This window comes from Choloepus didactylus, chromosome 13 (genome assembly GCF_015220235.1).
Source record: "Choloepus didactylus isolate mChoDid1 chromosome 13, mChoDid1.pri, whole genome shotgun sequence".
In the NCBI taxonomy this organism is placed as follows: domain Eukaryota; kingdom Metazoa; phylum Chordata; class Mammalia; order Pilosa; family Megalonychidae; genus Choloepus; species Choloepus didactylus.
The window spans coordinates 2,101,419-2,126,378 of record NC_051319.1 but is presented as its reverse complement, the minus strand read 5'-3'; the positions used below and the strand labels follow the sequence as shown (position 1 = coordinate 2,126,378).

The 24,960-nt window shown below is 39.1% G+C and overlaps 1 protein-coding gene across 1 annotated transcript in view; it reads right to left on the bottom strand.

Moving 5' to 3' along the window:
* The window catches only part of NLN (neurolysin), a 139,743-nt gene that overhangs the window by 2,512 nt on the left and 112,271 nt on the right, over nucleotides 1–24,960 (bottom strand). The gene's annotated exons all lie outside the window — the stretch shown is intronic.

The window sequence follows — 24,960 nt, the reverse complement described above, 5'->3', positions numbered from 1 at the left end:
TTACTCTGCTTGGATATATTCTTTTACCTAGACTAACGATAGTTTTGAAATATTTATTTATTTTGGTAGCTAAGAGCTTTGGAGCTTAAACCGCAAGTCTTCTGCACACCCCTTCTTACTGTCTTCCCTTCTTAGATTCTCAGCAGTGAGCTGACAATATGAGCAAACAGACAAACAAAACATAACCGAATGGAATGTATAACATGTTCCTGTTTGTTACCCCATCTCAAACATGATTTCAAAAGTCTTAGCAAAGCAGGTACTCAAGAATGCTTTGCGCTTGTGTGTCTGGAAGCAGTGGCACATGCACAGTGAAATTACTTCTGCTATGTTCCTGCTATGTATATATTAGGGGCTCATAAAAGACCCTTCTCTGTGGATGGGAGAAAGGCATATGTCATAGACATTTGAATAATGTAGTCTAAGACACTTCTGTGGTCCCAGTGCTGGAAATGAGGACCTTTGTAAAGCTTCTTTGGGGACAGAGGTCTAAAATTTAAAATATATCACAGTTCCTCTGTCTTTATTTATATAACACATGAGCAGATGAAGCGAAAGCAAATAGTTGTTATTCAGTATAGTGACTGACTTTCACTTCCTTTTCAGTATCCTTTTAGGAAAACAAGAGAATTCAATGAAAAATAACCCTAAGTAAACACATAAAGTAAACAGTTCACAGAGTAGCACTCTGAAATTTATATCCATTATATCTTTTGATCAATGGGATTGATAATCTTTTTAGTACAAAAATTGCTACAGAATTTCCAGATATCAAGTGACCAATTTTTGATTTATAATAGTGATTCTTCCTGATTCAAGCATCAGAGGTAAATCTAGTAGAACTGTTAAACCAAATAAAACATGGATGAATAAATTCTTCTAAGTTTAATGTTTACTGTTTACTGTTCTACAAGGCAACACAAGCCAAACCTTAGGGCTACCTTTTGCTTGTGTACAGAAACCATTTGCAACTTATCAATTAACTGCAAGCTAACAACTTAACTTCACAGAGAATGGGCCCTAATCAGAAGTAAAAATTAGTCAAACAAAGTTACCTACATGTAGACTCTAGAGCAGCGATGTCCAACAGAAATCTAAGTATTATGATGATCCCCAGGTGACCTTGTTAGACAATGCTTTAATGTGACATCGAAAGGGTCAGGCAGCAGTCTTGTTGCCTTGGTTACAAGTTTTGGATACATTTGTTTAAAAAGGGAAAGCCTGTAGTCACTGGATACTGGACTTTCTGAAAACCCTGGTGATGAGGGCTTGGAGCCAGATTTAAATTGTTTTAGAAAATGATGACATATCTTTCCTTGCTTGGTCTGCAGCAATTCATTCCCGCAATCTAGACTCTAAATATGAATGATGGCTATTCTTGTCATAGACTTTATTGTTCTAAGAAATAGCATATCAGAGCTCTTGAGCCCAACCATAATTTATCTCCCTTCCCCTATTTCTTTTATTGCCCAATGTATTTTTTATTTGACCAGTGTTAGGTTAGTGGGTGGGGCAAGGAAAGATTGTGTTTTCTGGGTGTAGCGGTGTAGGAGGAACTTAGAAAATGTTAGTTAAATTTATCTGCAGAATTACAAAAACAGTTACACCTTTTATTATCGAACACTTAAAATACACAATAGTAGAGACAACCGTATAATGAACTTTCATGCACCCATCACCCAACTTCAATAATTACTATTTATCTAAATTCTTAATGCTCAAGATCTATGATTCTGTCATCTATTAAAAGATATTTTTGGAAGATGGCATAATAGGAGAGGCAGAACAAACCTCTCCCCCATGGAATAACTAGAGAAAAGGCAGAAAATGACCAGGACAGTGGTTCCAAAGTACAAGGGGCCAGAGAAAGACTTCTACAATATATAGTGGGGAATTGGTTGAAAGAGCGGAGAAATTACGACTCAAAGGACTGGGACCATCACCGGGCTGGTAGCTGTGAGCCAGTGGGCCGAGCAGGGGAGGGAGGAGCTCTCCACTCCCACGCATCCATTTCAGCAATGTGCTGTGGAGATAACCCTTCTGAGTCCTGTGGCCTGGAGCTCCTGTGAGGGAACTCGAGAACCAGCTGACCTGTGTTGACTGCACACAGAAAACCTGGTACATTTACTCTTCTCCATGGAAGCCTGCAGTGTGCACAGGTGAGAGTCAGGGATAAGTGAGGGTGCCACACAGAAGTCCCAGGACCCCTCCCACACCCAAAAGGCTCATGGGCATGCAGTGGGGCACTTTTGAGCTGGCTGAGGTCTGGGGACTGTGAGACTCGCAGCTGCACAGCCCAAGAGTGATCCATCTGGAAGCCTGGGAATCACTAGACTCGCTGTGCCCTTAAGCAGACTCTCTGCCCAACTGCACAGTGCCCACCCCCCACCCTCAGGGCTGGCAGTTCCCAGTGCACAAGACAATTGGATTTCCACCTGGTTTGGACCCTGCCCAGCATGCAGCCACAGTCAGGGAAAAGTGGGCTTGAGGGGAAGAGGTGGCTCAAGAGCACTATCTGCTGGAAAGACAAGGAGAGTGCACTCCAGCAAGCTGTGGCTCTGCCAAATTTGACATAAATGTCCAAACAGTCCTGCATTTCCAAAAATAACCTTACCAAGATAAGCAAATGCCATGAAGTCTACAGAAAATCACAAAGCATATGAAGATCCAAGAACATATGGACAAGCCAGACAACCAAATTAAGAAGCCAGAGGAGAGAAAGAACTTAGAGAAATTAATCAAAGAAGTACATACAAATCTCCAAAACATCTTCAAAGGGTTGGCTAAAGGCAGAAAGGACATCAAGAAAATGCTGTAAGAGCATAAAGAAGAATTTGAAAGAGTAAACAGAAAAATAGCATATCTCACAGAAATAAAAGATACTGTAGATCAAATTAAAAATATACTAGATATACACAATAGTAGATGTGAAGAGGAAGAAGAATAAGTGAACTAGAGGACACACAATTGAATGCGAATGCATAAGAACAAATGGTGAAAAAAAAAATTTGAAATGGATCTCAGGGAAATGATGGACAAAATGAAGTGCACGAATATAAGAATCATTGGTGCCCCAGAAGGAAAACAGAAAAGGACTAGGAAGAGTATTTGAGGAAATAGTTGGGGAAAACTTTCTAACCCTTATAAAAAACTTAAACATGCAAATCAAAGAAACCCAACGAACTCCAAATAGAATAAATCCAAACAGACTCACTCCGAGACATATGCAAATCAGATTATCAAAGGCTGAACAGAAGGAGAAAGTCCTGAAAGCAGCAAGAGAGAAGTGATTCATGACATACAAGGGAAAGAACATAAGACTAAGTTCTGACTACTCAATGGGCCCCATGGAGGTGAGAAGGCAGTGGTATTTAAGATTCTGAAAGAGAAAAATTGCCAGCCAAGAATTCTTTATCCATCAAAGCTCTCCTTCAAAAGTGAGGGAGAGTTTAAAACCTTCACAGACAAATGCTGAGAGAATTTGTTAACAAAAGACCTGCCCTGCAAGAAATACAAAGGGAGCTCTATTGGCTGAGAAAAAAAGAAAGGAGAGGTCTGCAGAAGGGCACAGAAATGAAGAGTATTAGTAAAGGAAAATTAAGGCAAAAAAGAGAGAGAGGGGAAACAAACAGATATGACAAATAAAAACCAAAGGATAATATAGTTGGTTCAAGAACTGCCTTTACCTTAATAACTTTCAATGAGAATGGACTAAACTAGTCAATTAAAAGACAGACTGGAAGAATGGAGTAAAAAGAATGATCCATCAATATGTTGTTTACAAGAGACTCATCTTAGATCCAGCAACACAAAGAGACTGAAAGTGAAAGGATGGAAAAAACATTCCACTCAAGCTGCAGCCAAAAGAAAGCAGGGGTAACTATATTAATATCAGATAAAATAAATTTTAAATGCAGAGATGTCATAAGAGATAAAGAAGGACAATACATATTAATAAAAGGGATAATTAACCAAGAAGAAATAACAATCACAAATGTTTATGCACCCAATCAAGGAGCTCCAAAATGCCTGAGAGAAACATTGGAAAACTGAAGGGAGCAATAGATGCTTCTACGATAATACTGGGAGACTTCAATACACCCCTCTCTTCTATAGATAGAACAACCTGACAGAGAAGCAATAAGAAAACTGAGAACCTTAGCAACGTGATAAATGAACAAACTTAACAGACATATATAGATCGTTGCATCCCAAATTACCAGGATATACATTCTTCTCTAGTGTTCATGGAACATTCTCCAGGATAGATCACATGCTGTGGCAAAAGACAAGTCTCAATAAATTTAAAAAGACTGAAATTATTCAAACAACATTCTCTGACCATAATGGAAGGTAGCTGGAAATCAATAACCACGAAAGAACCAGAACTTTCACAAATACATGGAGTTTAAACAACACACTCCTACACAATCTGTGGGTCAAAGAAGAAATTGCAAGACAAATTGGTAAATATCTAGAGACGAATGAAAATGAGAACACCACATATTAAAACCTATGGGATGCAGTGAAGGTGGTGATAAGAAGGAAATTTATAGCTCTAAATGCATACACTAAAAGGAAGAAAGAGCTAAAACCAAAGAACTAAATGAACAAATGAAGAAGTTAGAGAAAGAACAGTAAAGTAACCCTAAAGCAAGTAGATGAAAAGAAATAACAAAGATTAAGTCAGAGATAAATGATCTGGAAACAAAAAGACAATAGAAAGAATAAATAAAAGCAAAAGTTCATTCTTTGAGAAGATCAACAAGATTGACAAACCCTTAGGCTAAACTGACAAAGCCAAAAACAGAGAAGACCCAAATAAACAAAATCAGAAATGAGAAGGAAGTCATTACTATGGAACCTGAAGAAATTTAAAAAATCATAAGAGGATGCTATGAACAACTGCACACCAACAAACTAGACAATTTAGAGGAAATGGACAATTTCCTGGAAACACATGAACAACCTAGACTGATCCAAGAGGAAAAAGAAGACCTCAACAAACCAATCACAAGCAAAGAGATCCAATTAATCATCAAAAATCTTCCTACAAAGTCCAGGGACAGATGGCTTCACAGGGGAATTTTACCAACTTTCCGGAAAGAACTGACACCATTTCTGTTCAAACTCTTTCAAAACATTGAATCAAAAGGAACACTATGTAACTTATTTTATGAGGCTACCATCACTCTAATACCAAAACCAAATAAAGATACTACAAGAAACGAAAACTGTGAGCCAATATCCCTAATGAATACAGATGCAAAAATTCTCAACAAAATACTTGCAAATCGAATCTAAAAGCACATTAAAAGAATTATACACCATGACCAGGTGGGGTTCATTCCAGGCATGCAAGGATGGTTCAACATAAGAAAAGCAATCAATGTAATACAACACATTAACAAATCAAAAGGGAAAAAAATCAAATCATCTCGATAGATGCAAAATAGCATTCGACAAAATTCAGTATCCTTTTTTGATAAAAACACTTCAAAAAAGTAGGAACTGGAGGAAACTTCCTCAATATGATGAAGGGCATATATGAAAAACCTACAGGCAGCATGATACTTAACAGTGAGAGACTGAAAGCCTTTCCCCTAAGACTGGGAATGATACAAAGCCTTTCACCACTGTTCTGGTTTGCTAATGCTTCTGTTATGCAAAACACCAGAAATGGACTGGCTTTTATAAAGGGGGTTTATTTGGTTACAAAGTTACAGTCTTAAGGCCATAAAGCATCCAAGGTAAGGCATCAACAATAGGGTACTTTCACTGGAGAAAGGCCACTGGCATCCGGAAAACCTCTGTTAGCTGGGAAGGCACATGCCTGGCGTCTGCTTGTTCCCAGGTCACATTTTAAAATGATGTTCTCCAAAATGTCAGTATTAGCTTTCAACTGCTGTCTTCAAAATGTCTCTCTAAGTTGCAGCAGTGAGCTCCTTCTGTGTGAGCTTTTATATATGACTCCAATGATTAAATAAGATCTGTGCTGAATGGGTGGGGTCACACCTCCATGGAAATAACCTAATCAAAGGTATTACCCACAGTTGGGTGGGTCACATCTCCACTGAAACAACCTAATCCAAAGATTCCAACCTAATCAACATTATTAAGTTTGCCCCCACAAGATTGCATTAAAGAACATGGCGTTTTGGGGGACATAATATATCCAAACCAGCACAACCACTATTATTCAACATTGTGCTAGAAGCTTTACCCAGAACAATTAGGCAAGAAAAAGAAAAAAAAAAAAAAAGTCATCCAAATAGGAAAGGAAGATGTAAAACTGTCATTATTTGAAAATGATATGATCTTATACTTGGAAAATACTGAGAAACTGATGACAACATTCTTGAGCTAATGGACAAATTCAGCAGAGTGGCAGGGTATAAGATTAATGCGCAAAAGTCAGTAATGTTCCTATACACTAGTAATGATCTAAATGAAAAGGCAATCAAGAAAAAAATTCCATTCACAACAGCAACTAAAATAATCAAGTATCTAAGAATAAACTTAACCAAGGAAGTAAAAGAGCTCTACACAAGAAATTACAAAACATTGCTAAAAGAAATGAAAGAGGACCTAATAGGTGGAAAAACATTCCATATTCATGGATAGGAAGGCTATATATCGTTAAGATGTCAAGTCTACCCAAACTGATCTACAGATTCAATGTAATTCCAATCAAAATTCCAACAACCTACTTTGCAGACTTGGAAAAGCTAGTTATTAAATTTATTTGGAAAGGAAAGAGACCTTGAATTGCAAAAAAACATTCTAAACACGAAGAACAAAGTGGGAGGGCTTAAGACTTCCTGACTTTAAAGCCTACTATAAAGGCATAGTGGTCAAAACAGCATAGTTCTGGCACAAAGATAGACCTATTGATCAATGGAGTCAAATTGAGAGTTTGGAAATAGACCCCCAAATCTATGGTCAACTGATTTTTGACAAGGCAAACAAATCTACTGAACTGGGACAGAATAGTCTCTTCAACAACTGGGGCTGGGAGAAATGGATATCCATATCCAAAGGAATGAAAGAGGACCCCTACCTCACGCCCCATACAAAAATTAACTCAAAGTGGATCAAAGACCTAAACATAGAGCCAGTACCATAAAACTCCTAGATGATAATATAGGGAAACATCTTCAAGAACTAGTAATTGGAGGTAGCTTCTTAGACCTTATGCCCAAAGCACAACAGTGAAAGAAAAAAATAGATAAATGGGAACTCCTCAAAATTAAAAGTTTCTGTTCCTCAAAGGACTTTGTCAAAAAGGTGAAGAGGCAGCCAACTCAATGGGAGAAAATATTTGGAAACCACATATCTGATAAGAGACTGATATCCTGCATATATAAAGAAATCCTACAACTCAATGACAATACTACAAAAAATCCAATTACAAAATGGGCGAAAGATATGAAAAGACATTTTTCCAAAGAGAAAATGCAAGTGGATAAAAAACACATGAAGAAATGTTCCCCTTTACTGGCTATAAGGGAAATGCAAATCAAAACCACAATGAAATTATCATCTCACACCAATAAGAATGGCTGCCATTAAACAAACAGGAAACTACAAATGCTGGAGAGGATGTGGAGAAATGGGAACTCTTATCCACTGCTGCTGGGAATGTATAATGGTACAGCCATGGTGGAAGAGAGTTTGGTGGTTCTTTAGAAAACTAAACATTGAGTTACACTTCGATCAGGCAATTCCACTACTTGGTATATACCCAGAAGATATGAAAGCAGTCACATGAACAGACATTTGCATGCTGATATTCAAACAGGCATTATTCACAATTGCCAAAAGATGGAAACAATCCAAGTGTCCTTCAACAGACAAATGGATAAACAAAATATAGTATATACATACGATGGAATACTATATAGCTGTAAGAAGGAATGAGGTCCCAAAACATATGAAAACATGGACGAACCTTGAAGATACAATGCTGAGTGAAATAAGTCAGACACAAAAGTAGAGATATTATGTTTTCACTAATATGAACTCTCTGAATTACTGAAATCAGTGTCTTAAAATGTAGAATATAGGGAACCTAGAAACAGATAGACGCTAGAGAAGAGGGAAATATTACATGCTATGTGTAGATCTGTTAACAAGGTTAAACTTAAAGATAGGGAATGGATGGGGTGATGATAGTTTGTTAATGGGATTGTAAGTATTAGTGTTGTATTGAAGGCGAACATGATTGAAAGGGGTTGTTTAAAGGGATGTATCCCTCAGATTAGCACTAAAAATATATATAAGTGCTTGCATGATTTACTTCTAAAGTATGACAATGGTACAAAGAGTTAACAACAGAGTGGTATATGGGAAAAACTACCTTTTGCATACTATGACCTATATTTAATAGGATACCTTACTAGCACCACACTACTACTAGGGATAAATAATTAGGGGGTGATAAAAGTTTTGGGATGTTTTGGGTTATGACTGTTCATAATTGAGTGACAATGATTGCACAACTAAGTGAAGATAATGTGAGACATTGATTGTTTAACTTGGATAGAATATACACTATGTGAAATTAGAGACACCTTATTTAGTAAGTTAAGCTCTCAATCTTGAGGCTTGCTCTTGTGAAACTTACAGCTGTAAAGGGGAAGCTAAACCCATCTATAATTATGCCTGAGTCACTTCCAGAGAACCTCTTTTGTTGCTCAGATGTGGCCTTTCTCTCTCTAAGCCCCCTTCTGCAAAGAAATTCATTACCCTTCTCCCTGTGTGGGACATGACTCCCAGGGGAATGAGCCTGGCCCAGGCACTGAGGGATTGAGAATGCCTTCTTGACCCAAAGGGGGAAAAGAAAAGTAACAAAATAAGGTTTCAGCAGCTATGAGATTTTAAATAGAATCGAGAGGATATCCTAGAGGTTACTCTTATGCAAGCTCCAGCTAGATATTCTAAATGGCCACAGTATGCCAAGCGCAAATCAACAGTAGTCCCCAAAATCCTAAAGAATACCTAGGTCCCTATCTGAGACTATAGAAGTTTCACTCACTCAGTTTATGTTTCAGAAATTAAATCCTACAGAGTATTCCCATGCCAGATAAGCCCCCAAACCCAGAGGCAGCAGCCTATTCAAAAACATCAACCAGAAGCATTCCTTTTCTCCATAATGTCGATACCCCTTTACAACATGAACAAGTTAGTATGGTCACTGCCTAGACATACCTGAAGATTGAGACAGTGATCAAATGAGAAGGAGGAGTAGCAACAGATAAGACAGATTAACAAAGGATTACGACTACTGAAAATTTATGTAAATATTGTTTTCTTAGTCTCTAAGGTATTAGAATAGCTAGAAGGAAATAACTGAAATGGTGGAACTGTAACCCAAAATATCTTTGAAATTTGCTCCGTAACTAGTTGTTAAATCGTACTTAGAAAGTTTTCACTTTTCTGTACATGTTATCTTTCACAATAAAGAAATAACAAATTGTGGAACTGTGATAACATTCTTTAATATTTGCTCTATAACTACTTGTTAAATTGCACTTCAAAGTCAAAAAAAATTTTTTTTTTCACTCCCCAAATATTACAGGAACATTAGTGGAAATCTCTCAAAAAAAGTAAAAATTCACCTACAATGCTAATACCTGACTATGTTTTCTCATTTTGTCCAGAGAAGTATAATTTTAGGCAGTAAAAAAAGCAAGCATTTGAGGAGTTCCATAATTGCAAAGAGACAGATGCTGACTCCTCTGAGTGGCAAAGTCATTTTAGAGCAGGGCACTGTTCAGTCTCACAATATGTGGCTCAGTGTAGCTGAAGTTTTCCTCTGCTTATAAGCTCCAAACAAGTTGATTCAATTTCCTGAATTATAAAGCAATGGTCTTTTAATAGTTTCATTTCCTTTGCAATGAAGTTTTGAGATGCATTTAAAAGTCATTTTGGTAACAGGATGTTGCTTTTCTTAAAAAACAAGAGGTAAGTGGATGTTTGTGTTTTAGGAAGGTACCAGGATCTGGGGGAGAGAGGACACAGTCTGGGTGCTGCAGGTGGAAAGAGCTTGCAATGAGTTGTTATACTTTTTTATGCAATAAAGAATCTTTAACTGCGAGGAAAGCAGGAGGAGAAGCATTAAGACAACCAGTAAAATTTTTTAAGCTAAAAATATCCTTCAGGAGGATCTGCCTATAGTAAGAGTTCCTATAAGCTATCCAATGAAGGAAAATTTAGTGTCACATCATCCTTGTGGATTTTTATTTTATTTTATTTTTTATTTTTTTTGACATTGCAAGGGATGAGTCAAGATTGAACAGGGGTTGGCCCAGTTCAAAGCCTGTTCTCTTCCTCTTTTTTTTTTTTTTTTAATTTTATTTTGAAATAAATTCAAACTTACAGGAACAGTTGCAAAAACAATACAAACCCCATATACAGAACTTCAACATACCCCGAACCCCCTCCCCGATACCCAGAACCACCAACTTTAACATCTTGTCACACCACCATTTCTTTCTTTCCCTCCCTCACTCCTTCCCTCCCTATCTATAATCCATCCTCTATTGCTCCGTCTTCTGAACATATGAGAACAAGCTGCACACATCATGGAACAAACACTATAATTCACATATACGATTCCCATGAACAAGAACATTCTTTTATGCAATCCCATTAAGTGCAGCTAAGAAGTTCAAGAAATTCAACATTGATACAAAGCTTACATTCTATATTTCCTTTTTTTTTCTTATGTCCCAACTGTGTCCCTTTGAGCCTCCTGTCCTCCATCCTCAGATCCCATCCAGGATCATCCTTGACATTCAATTGTCATCTATTTAGACTGTCTTTTTTTTTTTTTTTTCCGATTGTGGAAACATATATACAGCCTAAATCTTCCCATTCCAACCCCTCCCGAGCATTTCATTAGTGGGATTAATCACATTTAGAATGTTGTAATGCTATCACCTTCCCACCATCCATTACTAGAAATTTCCCTTCACCTCAAATAGCAACCCTACACTCATTTCTTAACTCCCTATTGCCCCTTCCCCCACTTCTTGTAACCCACACTCTACTTTTCATCTCTGTGGTCAAATTCTCTGATAGTTTCTTTGTGTTTATTATGGGGCTTAAATTTAACCTCTAAAATCTTGGTTTTCTTTGATACCAACTTAACTTCAATAAGACCCATAAACTATGCTCCTATACTCCTCCATTCCCCCGCCTTTATATAGTTCTTGCCCAAAATTACATATTTTACATTGAGTCCAAAACCACTGATTTGTCATTTGAGTTTATGTATTTTATATCCTGTAGGAAGTAAACAGTGGAGTTACAAATCAAAAATTATTGACTTCTATATGTATTCCATTGTGGTAAGAGAATGTTCTCTGAATATATTCAATTGTTTTTTTGTTTTTTTGTTTTTTAATTTATTGAGGCTTGTTTTATGTCCCAGCATATGGTCTATTCTGGAGAAAGTTCCGTGATCACTAGAGAAAAATGTGTGTCCTGGTGATTTGGGATGTAAGGGTCTACATATGTCTGTTAAAATTCTCTATCTCTCTCTCTCCTTTCTTTGTTTCTCTGTCGGTAGGGCCCCCTTTAGTATCTGAAGTAGGGCAGGTCTTTTATTGGCAAAATCTCTCAGCATTTGTTTGTCTGTGAAGAATTTAAGCTCTCCCTCAAATTTGAAGGAGAGTTTTCCTGGATAAAGTATTCTTGGTTGGAAATTTTTCTCTCTCAGAATTTTAAATATGTCATGCCACTGCCTTCTCGCCTCCATAGTGGCTGTTGAGTAGTAATTACTTAGTCTTATGTTGTTTCCTTTGTATGTGGTGAATTGCTTTTCTCTTGCTGCTTTCAGAACTTGCTCCTTCTCTTCAGTATTTGACAGTCTGATCAGAATATGTCTTGTAGTGGGTTTATTTGGATTTATTCTATTTGGAGTTTGCTGGGCATTTATGCTTTGTGTATTTACATTGTGTAGAAGGTTTGGGAAGTTTTCCCAAACAATTTCTTTGAATACTCTTTCTAGACCTTTACCCTTCTCTTCCCCTTCTGGGACACCAATGAGTCTTAAATTTGGACGTTTTACTTTATCTATCATATCCCTGAGATCCATTTTGATTTTTTTGATTTTTTTTCTCCATTCTTTCTTTTGTTCTTTCATTTTCCATTCTGTGGTCCTTCAGGACGCTGAGTCATTGTTCAGCTTCCTCTAGTCTTGTATTATGAGTATCCTGAATCTTTTTAATTTGGTCAACAGTTTCTTTTATTTCATAAGATCTTCTATTTTTTTTATTTACTCTTGCAATGTCTTCTTTATGCTCTTCTAGGGTCTTCTTCACATCCTTTATATCCTGTGCCATGCTCTCATTGTTTGTCTTTAATTCTTTGATTAATTGCTCCAAGTACTGTGTCTCCTCTGATCTTTTGATTTTGGTGTTTGGGTTTGTGTTACCCATATTGCCTGGTTTTTTCATATGCTTTAAAGTTTTCTGCTGTTTTTGGCCTCTTGGCATTTGCTTTACTTGATTGGTGTTTTTCATACCCTGAAAGAACCCTATCTCTAATTTGTCAGATCTGCAGCTTGGTGGCATACACTTTCTCTAACTGACCAGCAGATGGCATCCGTGAGTCACCTATTCTGCTCAAGTCAGTTCTCCCCAACTTTGTCTTTGTGGTGTGTGGGGGTCTGATTCTTGTGGGGTTCAATTGGTGCACTAAGTTTGGGTGTGTTGTTGGTGCTGTCCACCCTGAATGTGGAGCGTGTGTCTGAGTGGTTAGGGAGGCAGGGAAGTTTTTATTATCAAACCTCCCAGGTGTTCCTGGAGATTTAAGGCTGTTGCAAGAGTCTAAACCTTCATTTCAGTCTTGCCACAGATTGTCTTTGCTGCTGACTCACAAGTCCTGGGTATTGGTGTAGGGTCTCTGGGATTTCTGAGCGGGTCCCTTTTCCAGCTGTGCTCTTCTAGGACCTCTGCTGAGGGAATGCTGTGCCATGTCACAAGTGTGCGCTGGCCCTCCAGGGAAGCCCTGGGCCGCCAGGCTGTGCGGGGGCATTCCCAGCCTGCTGTAAAGATGGCTGAATGGGGCGTGTTCATTTCCCCCCCTTCGCACAGCTCCGCCTTCCCAACTCTGGGACAACCAGCTGTGGGTGCACCAAAGGCCACCGTCCAGGCCGATACTGTGGCATGTGCGCGGTGCTGCGGGAAACACTCCCCATCACACTGGGACCCCTGGCGCGGCTCTGGGCTGTGGCTCCGGCCCCGGGCAGGAGTGTCCCCAGCCCGCCGGGAAGATGGCTGCAAGGGCGTGGTTTCTTTCTCCTTTTGGCTCCCCTCTGCCCTCCTGGCTCTGAGACAATTAGCAGTGGGTGTGGGAAGGGCTATCTTCCATGCCAGATATTGAGGCGTTTGCAAAGCCTGGTCCTGCCATGCTTCACTGCGTGGTTCTCACTGCTGTATCCATACCCGCTCCCTGGTTTTTTTTTTTTTAAAAGAACTAGTCCATCTCCAAATGCCAGCCCACAGTTTCCCCACACTGCAGCACAGCCGCCAGACTTTCAGCCAGCTCACTCACTCGTTTCAGAACGCAGACTCCTGGTTTCACCAAATGCATGGTCCCTGTGGATTCAGCAGACCTTATCTGGCTGGTGCATCGCTAGAACTGGTGTTCTGGGTCACTTTCTGGCTTTTATCTAGTATTTTTCATAGAGGTGTTTTTTTGCCCTGTCTCACACAGCCACCATCTTCCTTCTGTCCTTTGTGGATTTTAAATCTGGAAGATTAGCATGTACCTTTTGACAATTTTGTGCAAGTCCTTTCTAATGTTGATGTTTCTAAAGCCTCAAGATCAGGAGTTTTTAAGTCAGGCCCAGATAACAATCTTGGGTCCTTTCTCAGCTATGTGATCTTGGGTCTTGGTTTCCATATATGTAAAATGGGAATACGTAACTCAATCTGTTGATGGGCAATTAGACATGATTTCAGTGTATTGCCCAATTTCTAGTAAGATATCTGGCACAAAATGGTATTCAATAAATTTTAGAGTCATCTATCCCTCCTTTTATTTTCCTTCCTTTCCCACTGTCCCCAAGTTCAGTTATTCATATATAATTCAGATAAATAAATGCATTCCTGGTATGACATTTCCTTAAAATTAGTTCTGTCTCCTAATAAAGGTAGAGAAAGGCACAAAGAGATTTCGTCTCCACTATTAGTAAGAAATAGAAAATATAATTCCACAGGAATATTAAGTAGGAAAGGCAAGCATATTTTATGCAGTAACATGCAACGTTTACTTGAGGCAGTATTTTAATAGCAATCATAATGATCAGAATGACGATGCCCATCATTTACCAGTAATGAGAATATATAAATGGGAAACAGATTGGTTCTCCTGCTCTCTCTGGCATTTCTGAAGCAGCACATGAAGGCCCCGGTACCTGTGACACTCCCTCCCCACTCCTTCCCACCATGGTTGACTCTGGGGAAGAGATGCCTTCTTCTTACCCTGAGTAACAGGCACCAGGGAAGCGTATATCCACCCAAGGACAGGAGACGACGATCAGGCACTTAACTGGTTCACCAAGTGCTTTAAAACTGGACTTTGACACTCTTCCCTAACACAATCCATCTGTAGGCTCCTTCCCTACGGCAAACCCTTTGTTTTCTCTGAGGGTTGGGAGGTGGTGGGTAGAAAAATTTTTTTAAAGAATACCTTTGACAACAACAAAGAAGGGGACAGAGAGCAAATGACTGGCGCTGGTTGTCAGGGAGATGGAAACAAGAACAGTGGTCAGAATCAATGTCTGCCCACCATGAGGAAGTTTTTGATTAAAAGAGGCCTTCTGGAAACCTTAAGCAGAGCTCTAATTTGTGAAGATAGAGGGATAAACATATATTTGGTAGTGATGGTGGAGAGGTCAGGAGAAAAAAAGTATTAGGAAAGTAGAAAGATGAGAGCAGGTGGGAGGAACTTTCAGGTCCAAAAAAGTATGCATATGTAACAATCATAATTAAACATGTACAAAGCATAGGAAGGAAGACGAAAATGAGTAAAACAGTTCCTATTTCAAGGGTTTTAAAATCTGTAGGGGAGGTAAAGAACAGACAACTAGCAAACGGAGATTTTAAGAGTTCTAAGAGAAAAACAAAGAAGGGTTTTAAGAACACAGTGGAAGAAAAACTGCTTCTACTTGTTGGGCTTCAAAACTTAGAAGGCATTACTTACTAAATATTTAAGAAGTAGGTTAGAAATCATTCCCCTTTCCTTCCTTTGTCTCTTAAATCAGACAAAACATGAGACTACTAGAAAAAGTTGAGGTATAAGAAAAATAAGATGTTGAGTGTAGATCAGGAAAGCTGAAGCAAGGTTACCAAATGGAAAAGAATCAAAACCACTTGTAAGGACCTTCAAGAAAGGAAATTTTATATTCCCCCAACAATGCATAGCAGAAATTGGGCCTAGGATTATGTTTGAAGAGCACTGGATTACTTAGCTTTATAGTACATATTTTCTGCCAGGTAATCTTTTTCATTTTTGACAAAGACACTTCGTGTTTCTGTACCTGTTACTGAATGTAAGATCTAGCTACTTTCCTTGTGACATTAAAGATTAAAATATAATTCTTACACTTAACCACCTTGACTTTCTTGTATTCCTTTCAGGAATGATACTTAGTTGTATTTCTCCTTCGCTGATGGAAGAAACAAAGCTTAGAAAAATTTCTCTAAATACAAAAGAGGAGGAACCACAAGCAATGAAAGAAAAATTCCTAAAAATTGAATATGTCAGTGCTTCAAAGGACTTTGACAGTAGGGTGAAAAGGCAATCGATTCATTGGGAGAAAATATTTGGAAACCACATATCTGGTAAGGATTGGATATCTAGAATATAAAAAGAAATCCTACAATTCAACAATAAAAAGACAAACAACCCAATTAAAACATGGGCAGAAGACATGAGTGGATATTTTTCCAAAGAAGAAATACAGATGGCTATAAAGGACATGAAAAGATGCTCAGCTTCACTAGCTATTAGGGAAATGCAAATCAAAACCACAATGAGATACCATCTCACACCTACTAGGATGGCTGCTATTAAATAAGCAGGAAACCATAAGTGTTGAAGAGGATGCGGAGAAACAGGAACACTTATTCACTGCTGGTGGGAATGTAAAACTGTACAGCCACTGTGGAGGATGGTTTGGCAGTTTCTCAGGAAGCTAAGTATAGAGTTGCCTTATGACCTAGCAATCTGGCTACTTGGGATATACCCAGAAGATCTGAAAGCAGGATACAGACATTTGCACATTGTTGTTCTTAAAGGAATTATTCACAATTGCCAAAAGATGGAAACAACCCAAGTGTCCATTAAAAGATGAATGGATAAACAAAATACACAGACAATGGAATATTATTCAGCAGTAAGAAGGAACGAAGTCCGGAAGCACATGACAACATGGATGAAACTTGCGACAACATGGATGAACCTCAAGGACATTATGTTAAGTGAAATAAGTCAGACACCAAAGGACAAATATTGTATGATCTCACTGATACAAACTAATTAGAATATGTAAACTCAAAGACATAAAATATAGAATTCAGGTTACCAGGATATAGAATGAGGCTAAAGAATGTAGAGCAATTGCTTATTATGTGCAGAATGTTTAACTAGGTTGCACTTCAATATTTGGAAATGGACAGAGGTGATGGTAGCACATTATTCTGAGAATAATTAACAGGGCTGAAGAGTGTGTGAGTGTAGTGGAAAGGGGAAGTTTAGAGGCATGTATTTACCAAAAGGAAAATTGGAGGTTAAAGTAGGGGAATGTACAACACAGTGAATGTTGTGGTGGACAATGTCTGTGATTAACTGTAAAAATATAAAAAAGTTTTTTCATGAATTAGACAAATGTACTACACTGTTACAAGGAGTTAATAACAGAGGGGTGAGGATGACATCATCAACATGGCGACGTAAACAACTATGAAAACCTCTCTCAGAAATTCAACAAAAAAAGGACAACTCTGAATTGTATGAAACTCTGGAAGAGGACATAGACTGGAGGAGGACCCTGCAAATGCCAAATTGAAGAAAGAGTAGAATATCAGCTAGGAATCTTCTGTCCCAGACCAGTCGGTCCTTTTCCTTCTGCCTCACTTAGTCTCATGTGGGAAAGGCACAGAATCAGCAGATGGGAGCCCTCCCACCATGGACACAGACTACAGAATCTCTCAAAGCAGTGAGAAAAACACCCACTGTTTGAAGACCTGGGGGACAGGGGAGGACATTTCAAGGCCCAGGTCAATGAGGGACAAACAGACTAAGAAAAGGTAGACAGACACTGTATTTCCAGCCCTTCCCCACCCTTGAGGGAAGCAGCAGCCAGGGGCTGTTTCCTTGCCTCGGGGATGGCTGGAGTTCTGGGTCACCTGAGGCAGTACCAGGTGGAGCCCCACATTGAGCCAGATTTTTATCAACAAAGTAAGAGCATAGGAATCCCGCAGTTTCAGCTCACCTGTGTAGATGCAGCCTGTGCTTGGAGGCAAAAGAGCTTCAGAGATCAATTAAGTTACTGAACAGCGTTATGTGCTGGACAGTACAGAAGGTACAAGGGAATTGAAAACTTTTAAAAAGATACTTCAGACCCTTTCGTAGGACAAAAGGAGCTGGTCTACATGCCCTGTACAGAAACCCAGCCCTGTCTTGGCTGAGAAATACAGAAGACTTAACTGTTAAAGCAGGGCTCTAAAACAAATCCAGGTCTTGCTGGCTGGTGGAAAGCAGAGCATACAGCAAACCAACAGACTTGTATTACCAGAACAGTAAACTTGCTGGGGGGCCCAGTGCCTACTTCCCATTCCTGCCTCAGGCCATCATGGGTGCCTGATTCTGGGGGGAAGACTGGGGGCAGAGCCAATATGACAACTGGACAGTGAGAGAAACAAAGAAAAACAGAGAGAAAAGACAACCAACAAGAAAACCTTAGAAAAAGAGAGGAAAATAACCTCTAAAATAAACTAATCAAGAAAATCAGATGCCCAGACTGCAAAAAATCACAAGTCACACCAGAAACACGAAGATACGGCCCAGTCAAAGGAATAAACTAACTCAACTGAGATTCAGGAGTTGAAACAACTAATTAAAGATGCTCAAACAAATCTTCTAACTCAAATCAACAAGTTGAAAGAAAATGTGACAAGAGAGACGAAGAATATAAAGAAGACACTGGGTGACCATAAGGAAGAATTCATAACCTTGAAAAAAGATATGGCAAAACTTATGGGAATGAAAGGCACAATAGAAGAGATGAAAAACACAGTGGAGACATAGAACAGGAGACTTGGAGATGCGAAGAAAGATCAGTGACTTAAGAAAGACAGGACATCTGAAATCCTATACACCAAAGAACAAATAGGGAAAAGAATGGAAAATACGAGCAGGGTCTCAGGGAACTGAATGACAACATGAAATGCATGAATATACATTTATAGGTGCCTCAGAAGGAGAAAAGAAGGGAAGAGGAGAAGAAATAATAATAGAGGAAATAATCAATGAAAATTTCCCAACTCTTATGAAAGATATAAAATTACAAGTCCAAGAAGTGCAGCATACCCCAAACTGAATTGATCTAAATAGACCTACTCCAAGACACTTACTAATCAGATTTTCAAACGTCAAAGATAAAGCAAGAATTCTGAAAACAGCAAGAGAAAAGCAATCCATCATATAAAAGGGAAGCTTGAATAAGACTAAGTGTAAATCTCTCAGCAGAAACCATGGAGGTGAGAAGGCAGTGGCATGATATATTCAAGATACTAAAAGAGAAAAACTGCCAACCAAGAACGCTATATCTGGCAAAACTGTTCTTTAAAAATAAGGGAGAGTTTAAATTTTTTACAGATAAACAGTCACTGAGAGTTTGTGAACAGGAGATGTCCTCTAAAGAAATACTAAAGGGAGTGCTACTGACAGGAAAAGACAGGAGAGAGAAGTTTGGAGAAGACTGTAGAAACGAAGATATCAGGAGATAGAAAGAGGGTAGAGATCGTACATTTGATGCTGAAAGAGTATAGAATGTTCAAGATCCAGAATGTATAGATCCAGAAATGGATAGCACAATACTGTGTGATATAGCACAATATTGTAAGTACACTGAACAAAGTTGATGTGAGTATGGTTCAAAGAGGAAAGGCTAGGGGTAGGTATGACACCAGAAGGAAAGATAAAAGATAAAGACTGGAACTATATAATTTAATGAAACCTAGACTGGTCAATGATGGTGATTAAATGTACAAATATAATGTTTTTACATGATGGAGAACAAATAAATGTCAACTTTGCAAGGTACTGATAATGGTATGGCAGTGGGGAAAAAAAACAATCAATGCAAACCAGAGCCTATAGTTAACAGTAACATGGTAATATGCTTCCATTAATTGTAACAAAGGCAATATACTGAAGCTAAAAATCTATAAGAAGGGGTTATAAGGGAGAGGTATGGGACTCTTGGCATTGGTATTGTTGTCTGAACTTTAATTTTAATGTTATTTTTTCTTTTATATTTTTAGTCATCATTTTTTTTCCTTTTTCTTTTTTCTCCTCTTCCTCATTCTTTGCAGAAAACATGGAAATGTTCTTAAATAGATTGTGGTGGTGAATGCATAACTATGTGATTATACTGGGAACGGTGCTTTTAAAACTTCAATTTCTGTGTGAGGCAAAAGGAAGAGATGTTTATTTGGTACAAAATCTCTATTTTCTATAGCACACTATATATTTGAACTTACATTGTCATTGTCATTGGAGAAGACTGTAGAAATGAAGAACACCAAAATTACATGGAACTTTGAATAGGGAGTGAGATCTGGTTGGCTCGTACAGGTTCATGTGAAGCCCTGATACATCTCAGAGTAATTTCGACAGAGAATAAAAATGTATTTGCAAAGCCCCCTTGAGGGACTGGGGGAAAATGTGGAAATATAAAACTTCCCTACCTTGGGAATTACTGATATTCTCACAAGCATTGGGGACTACCAATTTAGAAGACCGAGACCTTGATCTTGGGGTTTGCCCTTATAAAGTTTGTTACTGAAAAGGAGAGGCTAAGCCTACTTATAATTGTGCCTAAGAATCTCCCTGAGAGAACCTCATTTGTTGCTCAGATGTGGCCTCTCTCTCCGAGCCAGCTCTGCAGGTAAATTCACTGCCCTCCCCTCTACGTGGGCCAGGGGTGTAAATCTCCCTAGCAACATGGGACATGACTCCTGGGTATGAACTTGGACCTGGCATTGAGGGATTGAGAAATCCTTCTTCACCAAAAGGGGGAAGAGAAATGAAACAAAATAAAGTTTCAGTGGCTGAGAGATTTCAAATAGAGTAAAGAGATCATTCTAGAGGTTATTTTTATGCTATATAATCATCACTTTTTAGTTTTTAGTGTATTGGAATAGCTAGAAGGAAATACCTGAAACTGCTGAACTGCAATCCAGTAGCCTTTATTCTTGAAGGCAATAGTACAACTATATAGCTTACAATGTGTGACTGTGTGATTGTGAAAACCTTGGGGCTCACACTCCCTTTATCCAGTGTATGGAGAGATGAGTAGAAAAACAAGGACAAAAAGTAAATGAATAATAGGGAGGGATGGGGGGTAAGTGGGATGTTTTGGGTGTTCTTTTTTTTACTTTTTATTTTTATTCTTTTTTTTTGTGGTAATGAAAATGTTCAAAATTGACTGTGGCAATGAATGCACAACTATATAATGGTACTTTGAATAAGCAATTATACACTTTTTATGAATGGTATGTGAATATATCTCAATAAAATTGAATTAAAAATATGGAAAGATAAAAAATAAGAGGGGTTATATGGGAAAAATAGTACATGCTACAAACTATGTGCTATAGTTAACAATATTTTAATATTCTTTCATCAACAGTAAAAAATGTATTACACCAGTACTATGGGTCAATAATAGGGGAGTATAAGGAGTATTGGAGGATTAGGGTTTTCTTTTTTCTTTTTGTTTCTTTTCTGGAGTAATGTAAATGTTCTAAAATTGATCATGGGGGTGTACAACCATGTGCATGATACTGTGAGCCAGTGATGGTATACTTTGGATGGTTTGTATGTTGTGTGAATACAGCGCAATAAAATTGCATTCAAAAAATAAAGAAAAAGGGGGGGGGAGACAATTGTGGATTAACAATGTAATTCCTTTGAATCCACAATGTCTATTACCTTTTAGGAAATTTCCCACAATAAAGTTTTCTATTAAAAAAATGGACTTCATTAAAATGCCCCCATTCTTTTCAATCTTACGATTACCTGCTGGATTTTGAAACTATATTTGGTCACTTCAATGATATCCTTAAGGAGCTACTAGAGCTTGCTTAAGTTGTTTAAGAGAACAACAGTTAGAGAATCACAGATATGTTTGATAATGAGACAACTTCTCCATGTTCTACCAGAACATCAACATCCAATTAAATAGTTAAAATGTGAACTATTAACAATGAAGAAGAATACAGAAAAATTACAGATAGAACAAGAGATAGCAAAGTTTTAGACTATTTATAGGTAAGCTACTAGTTCTAACATTTTGATAGGCATCCTCAAAACAGAATGAAAACAATTGTACCACACCACAAAATATTCTACTATTTCTATCTGGCATTCAGAAGACTGCAGGTTTATATTTGAACCTTCCTATTACTGTTCTCCCAGTGAGCAGCACACTTTCTACAGTTCTGCTTGCTAAGGTCTGAAATGGTTCTCAGAGCAGACAGGGTTTTACAGGATGGTGAGGGAGATTATGGACAGAAGGTCTGTAGACATTTTCCCATATCCTATGACAATAATGTCGTCAATACATGCCCCCTCAGCCCCCAGCCTTTCAAATGCATGGGGACTAAGAACAGTAGGGACTGACTCGTTGAAGAGTCATCCTGTTACCTTCAAGTTGATCCAGACACACATTGGGGAAAGTGAAGCTTTGAGACAAAAAAAGCCAGTATGATATATTATGATTGCTTTAATTTCCATGACTTCAGATCAAATTGAGCATTACTTTATACTATAAAAAGTCTTATTTTTATCCTGTTTATATAGCTGGTGAAGTCATCACCCATGGACATGTGAGACTAAAGCAAATGCACAAAAGCTGAAACAACACAAGTTAATGCTATCTTTTTCAGTGTTGATTAAACGACAGGGCTCTGTGACTTTGGCACAAATTAAGCAGTGCATGGTTTATCGGCTTGAACAATATTTCTCTTTTTATTCACCACAATATAGTTGTAACAAAGCTCTAAGCTTTTTGTAGAACAGGATTGTTTTTTCCAAAGTATTAAGTTTTCATAAGTGGGTATTTGAATTTTGTCCATCAAGTGTTATTTTAGAGCAGACATTTGTAAAAATAAATAAAAATTAAAAACAAACAAACAAATGGTACAGTGCAGGACAGAAGATAATGACTCCTTAAAAAGCTGGCTCTAATATCTGCCACTGATGCAAAGGGTCTGGGTGTGGGTGCAGAGGGATTCTCCACAGCCAATGGAGCCAGGTTTCTACCATCGACTGTGAGAGTAGGGGGAGTACAAAATGACCAGCATACCCCCAGAGCATTTGATAGCAAAGAAAAAAGTCAGAAGGAAGGGATGAATTAAAGCCCATCTTCATTGGCATATAAAACATCTAATAATATGTAACACTGTTGACATTAAGAATGTTAATTAAATCTGAAAACTGTTTTTAACATTACAAGGAAACATTTTCAAGTTGTGTCCTCGTACTGTCTCTTCACTACTACTTACAATTTTGTGAACCTTTCTTTCTTCAATTTCAACTAAGCCCCTTTGTCTAAGTTAAAACTTTCTGAGTGTAAAAACGGGGGGGGGGGTTCCTGAAAGTTGGGGTCATGCTAGGTCTCAGCTGAGGTGGGATCAGATGGGGGTGCTCCTTGAACTGCTTGGACCTGGATCTCAAGGCTGGCAGGGGGTACTGCTTCACCTATGTGGTCTGCTGCCAAAGGATGACAACAAGAAAGGTGCTGGAAAGTTGATCAAGAAAAATAAGGACCCATTGAAAAAATCTGGGGGCCAGACCAAAAAGAAGCAGCAATCCAAAGGCAAAGTTGAGGACAATTCCAATAACCTAGTCTTATTTGACAAGGCCACGTATGACAGATTCTGTAAGGAAGTTCCCAACTATAAGCTTATAACTCCTGCTGTCCCCTCAGAAAGACTGGGGATTCGTGGTTACCTGGCTAGGGCAGCCTTTCAGGAGCTGCTTAGTAAAGGATTTATCAAGCTGGTTTCAAAGCACAGAGCTTAAGTAATTTACACCAGGAACACCAAGGGCAGGGATTGCCCTAGGCTGCTGGTGAAAGATGCAGATGAACAGGTCCTGTTAACTGTACATTTTGAAAAATAAGACTTCATTAAATAAAAAACAAAATAAAATTAAAAACGTAGTCTGGCTGCCTGCCAAGCTGCAAATCTTGAGATTCAGAGGGAGTACACAGGGAAAACTAAGATGGCGGCTAGGTGAGGACAGGGCAAAAAAAACACCTTCGTTGAAAAATACTAGATAAAAACCAGAAACGGACCCAGAATACGGTTTACAGCGATGTGCCAGCTGGACGAGGTCTGCTAGTTCCCAGGGGCCGGTATACTTGGTGAAACTGGGAGTCTGCATTCTGAAATGAGTGAGTAAGCTGGCTGGAAGAACCCGCAGCCACATTGGTGGTCTGGGGAAGCCAGGGTTTGGCGTTTGGAGACCGACTGGCTCTTTTTAAAAAAAAAAAAAAAAAAAGGAAAAACCCAGGAGTGGCTGCAGCTGCGATAGTGGGAACCATGCAGTAAAACAAAGCAAGAGGGGGCTGGGCCGGCCTCTCGGTGTCTGGCCTGGAAGATAGCCCGCTGCAGATACCCTTGGGCCAGGGGAACGGACGGGAGAGCTGGAAGCAGAAAGAAACCCCGCGGCTAGCAGCTGGCTCCCCGGAGGGCTGGATAAACTCCTGCCCGGGGCCGTGCCCATAGCCCAGAGCCCCGCCAGTTGTCCTGGAGCTGGGAAGGAGGAACTGTACGGGGGGGGGGTTGAGAAGCCCCGTTTGGCCATTTTTGCATCAGGCTGAAAGCGCCCCAGCATGGCCCGGTGGCCCGGGGCTTCCCTTGAGGGACGGCGCACACTGGTGACGTAGCATGGCATTCCCTCATCAGAGGTCCTGGAGGATCGTGGCTGGGCAGGGGGACCCGCTCGGAGAACCCAGGGACACTACGCCAAGTCCGGTGGTTTGTGGGACAGCGAGAGAGAGGGTCTGGGGCTGAAATGAAATGAAGGCTTAGACTCTTGCGGCGGCCTTGAATCTCCGGGAACCTGGGGGATTTGAATATTGAAGCTGTCCTTCCTCCCTGGCCACCCGTACACACGCCCCACATTCAAGGCAGGACAGCTCCAGCAACACATCCAAACGGAGTTCTCCAAACTGAACCCCACAAGAATCATCTTCCCCACACAGACCGGAGACAAGGTGGAGAAACTGACTTGAGGGGTATAGGTGACTCACAGACGCCATCTGCTGGCTAGTTAGAGAAAGTGTACACCACCAAACTGTGTTTCTGAAAAATTAGATAGGTATTTTTTTTTTTTACAACTTGAAAGAACCCTCTCAAGCAAAGCAAATGCCAAGAGGCCAAAAACAACAGAAAATCTTAATGCATATGGTAAAACCAGACGATATGGAGAATCCAGTTCCAAACAAACAAATCAAGAGATCAGAAGAGACAGAGTACCTCACACAATTAATCAAGGAACTACAATCGAGGAACGAAAACATGGCAAAGGATTTAAAGGACATTCAAGAAGACCATGGCCCAGGAGGATAAGTGACATAAAGAAGATCCTAGAAGAGCATAAAGAAGACATTGTAAGAGTAAATAAAAAAATAGAAGATCTTATGGAAAT